The 14,690-nt window shown below is 32.9% G+C and overlaps 1 protein-coding gene across 1 annotated transcript in view; it reads right to left on the bottom strand.

The window, feature by feature from the left end:
• Pkia (cAMP-dependent protein kinase inhibitor alpha) overlaps positions 1-14,420 on the bottom strand; it is an 86,101-nt gene extending 71,681 nt beyond the window's left edge. Inside the window, exon 1 of the mRNA XM_003480048.5 lies at positions 14,265-14,420. The gene's annotated coding sequence lies outside the window, so the exon portion shown is untranslated. The remainder of the gene's footprint in view (positions 1-14,264) is intronic.
• Between the last annotated feature and the right edge of the window lie 270 nt (positions 14,421-14,690).

The following is a 14,690-nucleotide window of genomic DNA, read 5'->3' as shown; positions in this document are numbered from 1 at the left end:
TAATCAAAGAACAAGTAGTTTTCCTTTGTTACTTTAATATGTTTTCATTGTCCCTGAGGCTGATGTACTTATTTCACAAACTGTAGTTATCATATATTTATTGCATTATTATTAGTGGGTTTCTTGTATACCTTTTTTTTCATTCTAGCTACTGTAAAACTAGTAACTAGGTAAGGAACAGGCATGATTTTGGCAGTCACTATGTATACATAAGTAGAAAAACATGTACTCCTAATTTTAAAAAGCAATATGACAACTTAAGTTAAAAATACAGCACAATGCTGTGTGTGGTGATACACACCTATAATCCCAGCACTCAGAAGGCTGAGCCAAGAGGATTGCTTGAGTTCAAGGTCATTCTGGACTATATAGCAAGACTGCCCCCTCCCCCTCACAAAAAAAAAAAATACAGCACAGATCTTTGCAAAGTTTTGTTTTTATGGTTTTTGTTTTTTAAATTTTGACTTGTTTTTTAATGATAGAGAAGAAAAATTACTATTACTGTTTGACACTAAGAAAGATTGCAGCAGAGGGAGATTAAATGATTTAACTGTGAATTTGAGTTTAAAAGTATAAAATCTAGAAATGTTCTTGCTACCTGTGACCCTAGACAATCTCTTATGAAGACAAGGGCCTTTGACTTTCCCTAGGCTGCTAAGAGCTGTTATTATCTTCACAACAACTTGGACAGCAGTAGAGCAAGATCAGGGGCTGCTGTCAGCTTTGCAGAGCTCTTTCACCCTCATCAAGTAGCTCTACTTCAGCAGTTAGCCAAATGAACTGTGGCTTAGCGGCAAATCATTCCCTAGGAACTTGCTAGAAAAAAAGCCTCAGCCCCACCAAGACTGCAGCATCAGTCACTATGTGACAATGTCCTACATTCCTGCTTTAACAGTCCTCAAATTGGTTCTGATTCATGCCTTAAAGCTTGAGATCAATTGCTTCTTCCTAGGTCTGGGAAAGAAAAGAAGACAAAGAGAAAAAGTGCCCAATATGGTCTGTTAGACAGTAAATTTAAATAGCTTTTTATATTGGGTATTAACTGTGGGTAATTTACAAATGGTTGGAAGCAACCGCAAATTGAAACATGCAGTGACTTTAAGGTCTCTTTAGCAAAAATCAATCTTATATCATGGCAGTTCTCCTATATGCTGGTCTTTTACTTGACAGATCATTTCCTCATGAGGATGAGTAATAACAACTCAACACAAATGCTCTTTATATTTAACCAGCACTTTTTGTCCCACAGTATTAAAATGCTTTGACAAGCAGTCAACAAGAACCTCACTACTTTTCTTTTTTCATTCCATAGAAGTAAATAGCCTGCACCCAGCATCACTGCTGTTTACTTATGATTCCATGGTAGAGAAATTTTAAGTGCCCTGGCTATGTCTCTATAAAGACAATGGCTGAAGGAGTAAACATCATTCATTTGGTTTCCCATAGGGCTCTATTTGGCGAATTAACTCTGAGTTCAGAGGTGTAAGGAAGATTTATGTTATTATTTAGAGGATGCTTCATGTCTATGAAGGAAGACATAGAAGACATAAGATTTACTGTACTCCAAATGGAGCTTGATTCATCTACATGGAACCAGTAAATGAAAGACAGAAAATAGCCCATTTCTCAAGATTAAGCCTACCCTTATGGATGGAATGAGATTTAAAAGAGCCTCAAGTTCAAATATCACTATATTTGATCTCACAGAACTAAGCAATAGGCAAGAAAGACTGTGGGATTACTATTGCTGTGTACCTTTCAACATACAGTGGCCTTATATAATAATAAAAATGGTAAATAGTAAATTTATGACTCTGTGGCTTGAGAATATTCAGTTAAATCTAATAAAATCAAAATGCTTCCCTCTTTCTTGGTGGAGTAGCTGTGAGGGATTAGATACAGATGAGACAGGATTGCCTTCCTTCTGCTAAAGGCTCTACAGAAAGCTCTAAAAGCTGCTAAAACAAAATTAAATTTTGTTTAACTTTCCAGTGATAAATGCCTAACTTAAAAGCTTACTAAAATTTGTGGATTTTTAAAATATAGGTACAAAAGTTAAACAAGCTACAAGAATTGAAGGTGAAAACATACTTCAGAATAATTTTAAAAAATAATTATCATTATGAAAATTACTCAAATTGTTTCTGTTTCAGACATGAGATTGTTATGGTTATTTCACTTGTGGTATGAATAAGTGAAATTGCTTGCTGTCTCTAGTAATATCTGCTATTACTAGATGATTTCATGTGAAGAAATTTCAAAGTACTTTCTGTAATAAAATTTCTAAAAGTCCTTAAGTTGAACTTTATTATAGCAACAGTATCAACAAACTTCTCTTTCTTCCTATGAAGCAAATAAATGAGTATATAACAAAAGAGATCAAAGACCTTGTTATTCATAGAAAGGTTTCTATTTCTGTGATTTACAAACTGTATGACCATGAGTAACTTACTTAATCATTATATGCCTCATGGGGGCTGGGGATTTAGCTCAGCGGCATAAGCGCCTGCCTTGCAAGCAGGCAGTCGTGAGTTCGATCCCTGGTACTGATAAAAAAACGAAAAAGACAAAAAAAAGAATTTTATGCCTCATTTGGTCCATCTATAAAATAGATGACATTAATAACACCTATGTATTAGGATTGTTGTGAGTGGGAATCCATTTAGTTTTCAAAAACATTTAGCACAAAGTAAGCATGCTAACTATTATTTCTCACTTTTCTAAAAAATGTTTAGCATTTGGATCTCAATATCAAATGTTCATTAGTCTGAATAGCAGTTTAGCTAAAATGGAAAACAATGCGGTAGTAATTATTTTTTTAGTTTGTTGTTTTAAACCAAAAATCAGAATCACCAATATTTGCATTATCTGTTATAAATAAGCATTCTAAAACCACAATATTATTTCAAGGAAAGCTCTTTACATTTAGAGTGTAGGATGTAAAAAAATAAAAGAAAACATACTTTTACTAATATCAAGTGAAAGATGAGTTTGATGGTATATATGAAAACTGCATAAAATTCATATTGAAAAAAAGAAACTTCAAATAGATATAGCATACTTCAAATTGAGATGACAGCAAGTGACTAAGTCTTAAATCAAGAACTCTTCACTAAAATTAAAATTATGTTTTCTTTTTCTTGCTTTCTTGTAGGAGGCAAAAGAGTACTTTGTAGATGTCCGATTAGTATTTTAAAATGAAATTGGTAATATTTTACCAACTTGGTAATATTTTGGAAGCTAAAGAAAACTAAGGCAGGTTTCATTAATGACCTTTAAATGTTTTTACAATAAACAGAAGGTTAATAGGAAATAGGAGAGAATATGTTGTGAGTTTTATTTTCTATTTAAATTCTGTCATGTTGTTTCATGATGCAACCCAGGGCTTCACATATGCTAGACAAGTGCTAGACACTCATACACACCCCCAACCATTCTAATCTGAGTTAACGTTTAAACTGATTCATTATATGGTAGTATAAGGTTTCAAGTAATATAAGTAATGTCCTAATAAAGAAAAAAAATACTACTTATATTAGACTTCTTACGCACATGCAATTTGAGTGTGTTTACAAAAAAATGATATCTCATGAATATTAGTATTATGTTAATACAGACTGCACTGGCACAACTTAGGTGCAGCATCAGCACTGCCAGTGTTTGTTTATTAAGAAATACAACCACTAGGGCTGGAGATGTGGCTCAGTGGTAGAGCTGTTGTCTTGCATGCAGGAGGTCCTAGGTTTCATCCACAACACCACAAAAATAAATAAATAATTAAGCAATTTAATAAAAATACAGCCATTAAAGTAGGATGGTTGATAAATTCAAGACAAGCAGTTGATATGTGAAGATACAAAATCTAGGATTTGATTGGGAGAAACCTGTTTAATTAAACCTAAGAACCTATTTAACATGTCTCTGAGATAATAAAAATAATCTATTGAACTTTTCCTGGCACAGACCTCAGAAAGATTTTACAAGAATTTGTAACCAGGGATAGAACAGGCCTATTTCTATTTTAATATTTTCCTCTAAAACAATCCAGTTCTCATGACACAGAGGAAAGCACTTACCATAGCATGACATAGGTTTGAATTCTGGTCCTATTGCTGAGAAACTGTATATATTTAGTGGGAAAATCATTATACTTCATAATCATGAGATTCAGTTTCCCTATCGACAAAACGAGGCAGTTCTTGTATTACCAAATTTAGATAGTGTGTTCTAATGAAAGATGGATATAAAAGTGCTTTCAGTTATATAACACTGTTAAAATATACTTATCACTGTTAGCAGTAAAACCTCACCTTTATCTACTACATTTGATATTTTCAAGGTCAGTGCTGATCTTCTAGGAATCTAATTAAAATATTTATATTTTAGCATCTTAGCCACATGTTAGTAATGCTTAGGGGTTAAAAATGTTAAGGACATTAAAAACACATCCTAACATAAATTTCTTCTTAATCCATTCTAAATCTAATTTATACATATTAGGTGAATTTGATATTACAGAATGCCATCATATTAAATATTTTCTTGATTTAACATGATAATATGTTTTAAAGTTTTTGAAACTTACAAACACACACCCAAGCTATCAATATGCCATTTATTATTTAACATTCTGCTTTTTGCTATTGTATAAAAAGAAACAAATAATTGCTTGGTTTCTATATTAGTACTGTCTTACAACACTTAATAATAAAAGAAAAATGTTTGATCTATTGTATAAATGAATACAGTTCAGTATAACTGATCTCAGTTAATATGTTAGATGTACATATGCTTTAAAAGATATCCCTGAGCCAGAGATATGGCTCAATGGCACAATACCTGCCTGGCAGGTGCAAGGTCCTGAGTCCGATTCCCAGTATCCCCCTAAATAATATCCCGATAGTTTTGTGTATTTGATAACTTTCAATATTTCATGGATTATTTCCAATTTTTATTTTTAGTAAATGACTGTGTACAGATTTTATTTAGTATTTTAAAATAAAAAAGTTGCACTTGAACTCTGACATAAGGTTCTAGAAAAAGTCCTTTTACTAGAAATACAAAAATAGATCACAAAGATCTGAAAAATTATTATAGATTTGTTGCCTGTTTAACAGTTTGTCAATTATCAATGTAATGAATACTGTATAAAATATATTGGTAGCTACTCATCCAACTGTTTTATTAAGATAATAATTATAAGCCAGGCATGGTGGCATATGCCTGTAATCCCAGTTGAGGCAGGAATATCGTTACAAGTTCAAGACCAGCCTGAACTACAAAATGAGTTCAAGACCAGCCTGAACTACATAGCAAGACCCTGTCTCAAAAAACAAACAACAAAATCACAATTACGTGGTACTGTAAATGTGCAGAAATGAAATAGTATAAATTTTATTATACAAGATGCCCTACAATGATAGTCATTGTATAAATAATGTTCTAAAATATCAAATCATTTTATTAACATTTGTATCTTATATGATGTGTAGGCCAAAAACTCTAAGCCAGAAATATTTGCTTTTAATCTATTTTTGAAATGATAACATTATTTATCATTCTGAATTTTCAATCTTCCTATAATAATAATAATAAATATATTTAAAAAGTCATAAATTGTTATGTAAAATGAATTGATATAAAATGGAGTTGTTTATATGCTAATTTTCTCTTTTTGAAAATTTAACTATTTTAATTAACAATAGAAAATTTACCAGTAGTTATATATTTAAAAACAGTTGAGTAGTACATGGGAAATTAATAAAATTAATAAAATTTTCTAAGATTTTTGTTAGAGCAAGTGAACATTAACAGTTTCCTGTAAATTAAAGTTGTCCTTGTGTAGGAACCTCAATATTTTACTGGAAAAAAGAAAATATTAATGGTTGCTGTTTACTAAGGAAATGTTACTGTGTTATCTGGCACTTTGCTCCTGAAATCCACACCCTCAATGAATATCCTTACTGTCATTGCTTATAGTCAGTGAAGAGAGACTAGACATATGGCATGATTCAAACAGTAAATAAGATACAGATATAACAGCCAATTAACTTTTCCCAGATCATCTAATTGACTGCTAGTTAAAAATAGAAGCTAAGTCTAATTCCCAATGCTACTATAGGATCAGAGCCAGAGCCTCTAGCCAGGAGTAGGGCTCTGCTTCCCCTGGCATCGGCATTATCTGTGTGGAGACACCATCTAGGGAGGACAGTCAGTCATTACAAAGCTTAGTTTTAAGTTCATGAAGGTAGAAGGAAGGTTTATAAACCTTGGGGAAAAGATTTGATAATGAAGTCTAGGTATAAATTGCTGATAAGAATAGAAATAATAAAAAATATAAAATACTTACTATGTATGTTTCAGAAATTATATTAAATTTTATGTTGTCTTCTTTAATTCTATGATTAAACCACACAACCTTAAGATTTTTCCAGTTTTAAATATTAGTAAACAGCTCACAAACTTGAGCTGTTATAAGTCATCTAGTTAGTAAATGGTAGAGGTGGGATTCAAAGCTTAAAATTTTTTTCTGAATGCTCTAATCTGTCATAAATTGTGGCTGAAATGTTCAAAATAATACAGAAACGAACAGAAAAGGAAGGGAGAGATCCAGTAATTAGCATACTTGCAAAATAATGTTCAGATTGTTTTGATTGTTCTTGAGAATAACCAAAGGTTGCCTGAGAATGTGATGAAAGTATTATCATTACTTCTATAGCAAAGCCAGGTACCATAATGACCACTTGAATGGCATCAATTTTTATTCTTTTGATATTGTATTCTTACAAAATCGTAACAGTTTACATTTATTGAATGCTTACCATAGTAAAGCATTCTAAGAAACTTACTAGAAATGTTAACATTTATAAAATATAGCATATACTATTCTTATGAAATCATGTTTCCCTCTAATATGGAGAAAATGAAAGAAATTTCATTTAGATTTCTCTTCTACAGAATACTAGCCTATTAATTAACTTTTATCAATGGCAATTCTCAATTGTTACAAAAAAGCCTTCAAAATTAATCCTTGGGTAATTCTAATAAGTAAAATATAGGTATATAATAAAAAATAAAGAACATCAGCCCCATTTTAGATCTCGACTGGACTCACTGTAGGATTTCATAAATATAAAAGTAATTTCCCAAGAACTTCTCAATTTCTCAAGTGTCAGATGGAACATTAATGTGAATGGCAATGATTTGTCACAGTTTTGTTTTGAGAGAAGTATTAGCATAATGTTTTCAGAATGAATCCGTGAACATGCATTATTTTCCACTGAGCACACCTTGTAATTACAGACCCATGCACATATTTGTCCTTCTTTAAAATTTTGATACATTGTCAGTTACTTTTTAAAATTTGCTACTCTTTAAATACAAATTTGAACTTGGATGAGCTTAATAGTTTATTTTTAGTGATTTCACAGCCACCCAACAAGTCAGATTCACTATTATTTCTGCAAGTCCTAGCAGAGTTAAATCTTATAAATAAACAGAAGTATTGTTTTTCATTATATTTCACATATCAGAGAACTTGAGTGTGAATGATCACAGAAAACAATCTAAGAAATGTAGTTAAAGTATTACTGAATTTTCTATATTTATTCAAATTATGAAGCCTGCAATAGAAGAAATACAGCAGACTGTATTGTGACCATTATTGCAAAAAGCAAAAATTGATGGTTGTAAACTTAGCCCCATAACCACCAAAGTGGGTTGTTTAAGAAAGCGTGGTCCTGTTCTTTTATCCATCAAAGATCAGAATGCTTATTTGTTTCATTTTAAGCCCACTTTTCCAATAGGGTTAGTCAACTAGTGTTTGTTAATAAGTATCTATACCCTTAGCACATCAAATAAACATACTTTAAAAATACTTTTGTGACATATCTAGTGTCAACTATATTGTATAGTGTGCTTATTTCATTTGAACAAAGATTCTTGCAATCCTTTAGAGTTTTAAGTAACTTCTTATAAAGATATATTGCTTTGTCCTTCCTCTTTTAATATAATAGTGTCTAATTCAAATAAAACATGATGCAATTTCCAATAAAGTTTCTCATCCTCCTCTCATAAAAATGTAATCAAGACAGGTTGCTTTTGAGAAGAACTGTCTCACTAAATCTCCTGTTTATATGCTACATATTCTAAGTATTCTGTACTTTGCTTAAATAAGATATTCTTCTGAGTTTGAGTCCCAGTACCAAAAAATAAAAATAAAAAAAGACACTCTTGCTGTTGGATGAATTACTCTATTTCAGAATCAATTTAAAAGGATATATTAAAAAAGAATCTTAAGTCTTAAGAATAGAATAAAAAAGTACCATAATACAAGTACATTAATTTCAACTAAAAATAGATCAAACTTTAAATTAGGCTTGATAAATATTTTCCAATGTTAGAGCTCAAAAAACAAACAAAAAAGAAAGAAAAACAACTATAAATGTTTTACTCTTCTATATTATTGTTATAAAACTTGACTGACATCTGTGATGCACTGTCTTATTTTGAATTGAATGTTTCAATAACATACAGTATTTTTCATTCATTAAATGGAAATGGCAGTAAATGGGAATATTTTCTTGTTCAGATCATGTTAAATAGATCCCCTTGTACAGCTTTATTTGCATTTTTATAAAAAGCTCAACATAGTTTCAGAATATATAGAAATACTGTCTGTTGAAGACTGTGGTGACCTTCATAGTTATGTATATATTAAAATATAAATATTTGGGCATTATCTTTGGCTCACAGAACCAAGAATCCTTTTATTAAAAGTAAAATCATCAACATATAAAGACATATATACAATCATAAGTATTACCACATAGCTTGAAATCACAAAACAGTTTTAAGTTTAATAAATTTTTAAAGTGGGCTTTGACTAAATATCTTATGGAAGACTTACTGTAAATTAGAATATGATTGACATTTTTGATGTGATAAAAAGATAATATTGAAATTGTTTTACCAAGATAAAGTATTATATATGAAATATACTTAGAATAGTTTTCAGCCTTAAAAAATGAAATTGTGATATATTTTACAATGTGGATGAACTTTGAAAACATTGTGCTAAGTAAAAGAATCCAGATACAAAAAAGACAGTTATAGTATGATTTCTCTTATGTGTGATAAAATAGTTTATCAGAGGCCCAAGGCAAAGAACATGATAAAATATTATAAAACAGGTACAGAGTTTCTGTCAGGGTTGATGAGAAAGTTCTGAAAACAGATACAGCGATGGTTGTACAACACTGTGAATGTATTTAATACTAATGAATATTAATTTAAATATAGATAAATTTATACCATAGACATAAAAAAGTATACATTTTGGTTTCCCAAAATATATGGATATTTGGTCACTAAACATGTTTTAAAATTAGAAAATGTGGTACAAATTTACCTCATATGGGCACAATATGATGCTTTCATAAAACTTCACTTCTTTAGGAACTTACATGATTATTGTACTTCAGCTACAGAAAAATATATTTTGAGAAAAGTAAAAATCAGCAACAGCTGAGATTTTTCCTCTCTAGTTTTCTTTCTGTCTTCTTTTTTTGTTGTTGTTGTTTAAATTAATGTTATTCTTGTTACACCTTTTGAACAATAGCATGAATAGGGGCCATGCTCTCTCGTACAGCTCTCTTAAATGTCAGGCAAGAATTTTAATGTATCTGAGATGATGTGTGTCATTCTTTAGCTTGAGAATTGTTTCAGAACCTAGGATAGATGAACATAACTTGTCATTCTTTCCTTACCTTGGCAAAAGTTAAGGCAAAAGTCTATGATAGACAGTGTTGCCAGGAATAAATTATAACTCTGAGGCAGATATAAATCATCTTAAGAGAAATATATGTGTTTCAGTGTAGACTACACCAGTCAACTGCTGGCAGTACTCATCTGTATATTTGACAGCAAGTACTCTTAAATCTGAGACCTGTCTCTCTTTTTTTTTTTAATGCTTTTAATTGAAAAACACTAAACAAATCATTTGGAATATGTAATGTTCAGAACTCCTTTAAGATGCTTTTTCCATGAATCAAGGTTGTCTATATTACTATTCGCATTGGCATTTTCTTCCAATTAAAACACTATCTTAGCTATCTGTATCAGTGCTAACGAAGGGTTCTCATTTCAGGTCCGAAGGCAGAGAAAACAACAGAACTTCAAACCAAGTACAGTAAAATATATAGGATAATAAAAGAAATACATGTTGACAAAAACTTCAAAATAAACAGTATTTAAACCTTCAGAGAAGACCTTTAATGTATCTATGAATACGTATAGTTGTATGCAAAGTCATACACATGTATGTAGGTGCATACATGTATGTTTACTTGGGGAGAGCATTCATAACTTTTACTGTATTATCAAAAGAGATGTCAACATGCAAAGTTTAAAAAGCACTAGAAAGATTAATCATAAAATAGCTTTAAACTGCTGTTATGGCTTTGAACTTCTGTTTTAAAAATGCTTCTCTTCACTGTTGCACTTCAAAAAGCAGTGTAGTAATGCAGGAAGAAACTGTGCCATTTGGTAACAGCTCTGAGCCTAGGATTTCTTAGTTATAATTAATATATAGTAGAAGCATTAAATGATATACCACAGATGAAAGTCCCCTGTGAATGTTTTGAAACATGGTAAGCACTCATACATATGATGCTTTTTTCTATTTCAAATGCAAGCATATGAATCATTTACTTTTTTATTTTGTTACGCTTATCATGCTTCTAAATATATATGAGCAATTGTACATTAAAAGGGATGTAAATTCACAACACTCTTTTTATTAATATAGTTAGTTATTTGACTGTACCGTGATGGTATTTACTTTTATATAACGATGTAAAAAATCCAAATTAGAATATTTACAGATTTTAAGAGTCAAAACTCATCTGGTGTAGAAGAGTAGATAGATCGATTCAGAAATGACTCATTTCTTTACTGAAATCAAATTGTGCTATATCTAATCTGCAACCTATCTACATTGTGCTGTGGATTGCTGAAATTTAAAGTTGTCAGTCCCAACCCTACTCTATAGTACTATATTGAAATAGCAGACAAAGCGGGTTTATATGAAAGGATAAACCAACACTTGAAAGAGCTGCAGGAATTTAGATAAGGAAGAAGAAAATATATCTGACAGAGAAGAAAAGTTGATATGGGAAAGTTCCGTGGAAGAGGTAGTGTTAGGTATGAACAATATTTAATGTATAGCAGGATGAGCTAAAGAAGAAACAAAAACAAATAGACATGACATCATGAGGCACAAACGAAATAAATGCCACTTGAGTTAGGCTAGGAATGGAGTGCTGTAACACTGGGAGAAACTAGATCAAGAGATACCACATTTTTTTATCCATATTACTTAACAATACTGAACAGGGTGAAATATTATAGAAAGTTTCAACTACGAAGAGGTCATTGGCAACTTTCAAAATAGCACATTTTCTCTATTCATTTTCATTGAAGACATTAAATAGAAATGATATTTCTTCTTCAACCTTACCATTATTTGTACTTTTTCTTCCATTTTTCAAAATCTCAAGATAAAACTGTTCCAACTTAGCTAATGACAGTAACACATAACCATAAAATGCTCTTTTGCTATGACACCAAATGTGTCCCCTAAATTTATACCCACTAGCCAAGCAGAGGATATTGACTGCGCACCAGACTTAAGACTTTTATTTCATGTGATTTTTATTCAACAACAGACTTCAATTTTATCTTGTGAAACCTATAGAAGTATCCACAGTTCATTTAGTACCTAATCATGCATACTGATTCATTTTCCATTTCTAAATACCAACCAATTAATGTTTCATTGCCCTAAGAATATTTAAAGCAAAGGAAATTAAATCAATTCCAGTTTAAAAAAAAATAACCAAATTTCTGCTTAGATCTCTGAATTCAGAAACTTTGCTGAAAACTGTTTAAATATAATACAATGGTAATTCTTCAGTTGTACCACTTCCTTTCTTTCTATTAAGGTTTCCTCAACTCAATTCCATAATTTATTGGATTAATGTCACTTGCAAAGTCATTGGCAGGTATTACACCAGTTTGAGTATCACTGGGCCCTTTAATTCTCACCCATTTCTTATCAAAGAAGTTAGTTTCTTCAGAAACCAAATATTAGACACTCTCGATTTCTAATCCTCATTTTGTTATTTTCATACACTGCTCTTCAACAGTAAGATTACTCAATATAATAAATTTTATTGCACTTCTGATATCATTTATATGCCCTGTGTTTCACATAACTTGAGCTAGTTTATTAAAAAGAATGATTTCATTGATAGTTGCTGCTTTTTTAGAATTATCATTCGTATGGTTAAGTATTTAACGTTAGAAAGAAAAGGTGACAGAATAGAAGGTTTTGTTTTTGATCTTTTACTCTACCTCCTAATTGTTGTGTCACAATTACAGAATCACAAACAGTTGGTGTTTCAAAAACAAGCCATGTTCAACATATAATACAGTATAATATTAAATTTTAATAATATATTTTTAGAAAGGATAGTGAGTGCTTCAAAATCCCAGAATACAGTTAATTGAGTGGGTTATTTTGTAGAGGTTTACTTACCTCCTCTACTTCCTTACCTCACATACTGACAGTAGAGACAAAGAAAAAAATTTAAATAGTTCTAACGTGTATAGTATAAAAAGATAATCTGAAAACAAAAAAAGCAACATAAATATATACTAAAATTGACATGATTTTTTTAGAACCAGTATCTTTGTCCTAATGCAATATAGAAAAAGGAAGGTAAGCAATGTTCAATATTTAGCTATAAAGCATCCCTTCTTTTTCATTGATCTAGTTTAATTTGTTAAAATACAAAGTTGGGGGTCAGACTGTCTAATTTCAAGTTTAAAGACAACAGATCTCATTTTAAGAGTGCTGGCACACAGACACCCCACAATCTAGCTTATGGCAACAGTGCTCTGTTGGTGAAGTGGCATATTTGCAATCCCCACAACAGCCATCTTAACCATCTTTCAAAGCATATTACTCAAATGTACATCCCTAGGTGGCAATAAGAATAAGAAATTGAGCTCAGAGCAAGTGGTCGTGGGGAAAACCCTAAGACTAGTGGTACAAATCTGTTAATAAGTAGACAGGCTTAAAGATGTTCAAGGAACCTGAGATTTAGATTGGGTGACTCCATTGGATTTCTGTCTGACTACTGTTGAAAGGTTCTCAGAAACTTTTGAGGTTTTTAGCCTAGGACAAACACACTCTGTGCTTTTTGAGAACTTGCCCTAAATCCTAACAACCAACTGTGTCACAACCCAGGTAGGTAAAAAATTGCATAAAGAAAAATTGAATAGATTTCCATTTACATTTTTATTTCCACCTCTGTAAGCCAAGGGAGCATGCTTCACACCCTAGTATATTCTGTTTATCCTCTCAAGCCTTCTGGTAGTCAGCCAGAGTGACTGCAAGAAAGAGTTATGGGAAACCATGTTAAAAGTACCAGCTAAAAGCAGAATCAGTCCTTCTATGTATTTGTGGAAAGGACACAGGTGATGGTAGGGAGAAATACTCAAAAGGAAACCTTGTAGGAGCAGTGTCCTTTCTGGGTCCTTCACAAAATCAGCCATGGAACTGGGGCCATAGAGACGAGCTGACAGGAGTTGGCGAGGGAATGGACACAGCGTCTCCGAAAAAGCTCAATGAAATAAATGATTGACAAAGAAGATGGTAAATGAAGAGAGAAACAATGCCAAGTTCTGCTTCAACCTGGCTCAATTTCGGGAGATAAGGAAGTTTCTCCTCCACCTAGAGACTCTTTCTAAACGCTCTGTTGAGCACCAACCTAATAGGATGCACGGGGAGATGAGGACCCAGGACGGTACAAAGGGAAGATTCCTAATTACTCCCCCTGATTGCAGCTAGAGACCTGCTGGTCCAAAACCAGAAAATTAGGGGCAGGGGCGGGAAAGGCAGGAAGGTAAAGGAGCAACTTGGAATCTTCTTCAGTATCTAAGCGAATCTGGCACTGAAATGGTCTATCACCTTTCAAAGAATATAGTGGCTGAACGCTTTCTTTGTTTGCCCAGAAACACTGCTCTTCCTGTCTCCAGGACTTGGCTGATTAACATTTCAACCCCAGTTGTTGCTCCTTTTCCCAATGCAGAATGTAGCATGCTTATTATCCCTTTATTCCCATTCTACTGCAAACTCCATGGCTAATCGAGCGGAAAGCACCAGTGTGACCAAGGCTAATAATAGCTGGATTGCTTACCTTCCCCTGGACGAGTCAGTGCGTGTCCCCCGCGGCCGCAAGTCCGGGCCGCGGTCCCGCGGAGCTGGGCCGTGTGCGTGGTCAGCTCCCGCCGACCCCCACCCCACCTGCCAGCTGCAGCTGCAGATCCTGCCGCCAAGCTCCGGCTGCATGAAGTCATCCCCCGCCGGATGACTACATTCCGCACGAGCCGCGGGGGGAGAGGGACCCGGGGACGGCTGCCTGGCAACTGGGCCCACTTACATTACCCTCGCTAGGCTCTAGGTTTGTTTTCTAACAATGCCTTTACAGATGCAGTATTTCTTGGATTGTAGACCTAAGGAGAAAAGCCGCAGAGACTTCCGCTGCAGCGTGTCTTTCCTCCAAGATCTCCCCTGTCATCCGGACTGCATGGACAGCTCCATTCGATGATGTGGGTTTCCCACC

This window comes from Cavia porcellus, unplaced genomic scaffold, assembly GCF_034190915.1.
Source record: "Cavia porcellus strain 051 isolate PalLab524CR breed Dunkin Hartley unplaced genomic scaffold, mCavPor4.1 scaffold_10, whole genome shotgun sequence".
In the NCBI taxonomy this organism is placed as follows: Eukaryota; Metazoa; Chordata; class Mammalia; order Rodentia; family Caviidae; genus Cavia; species Cavia porcellus.
This window is presented reverse-complemented; position numbering and strand designations above follow the sequence as displayed.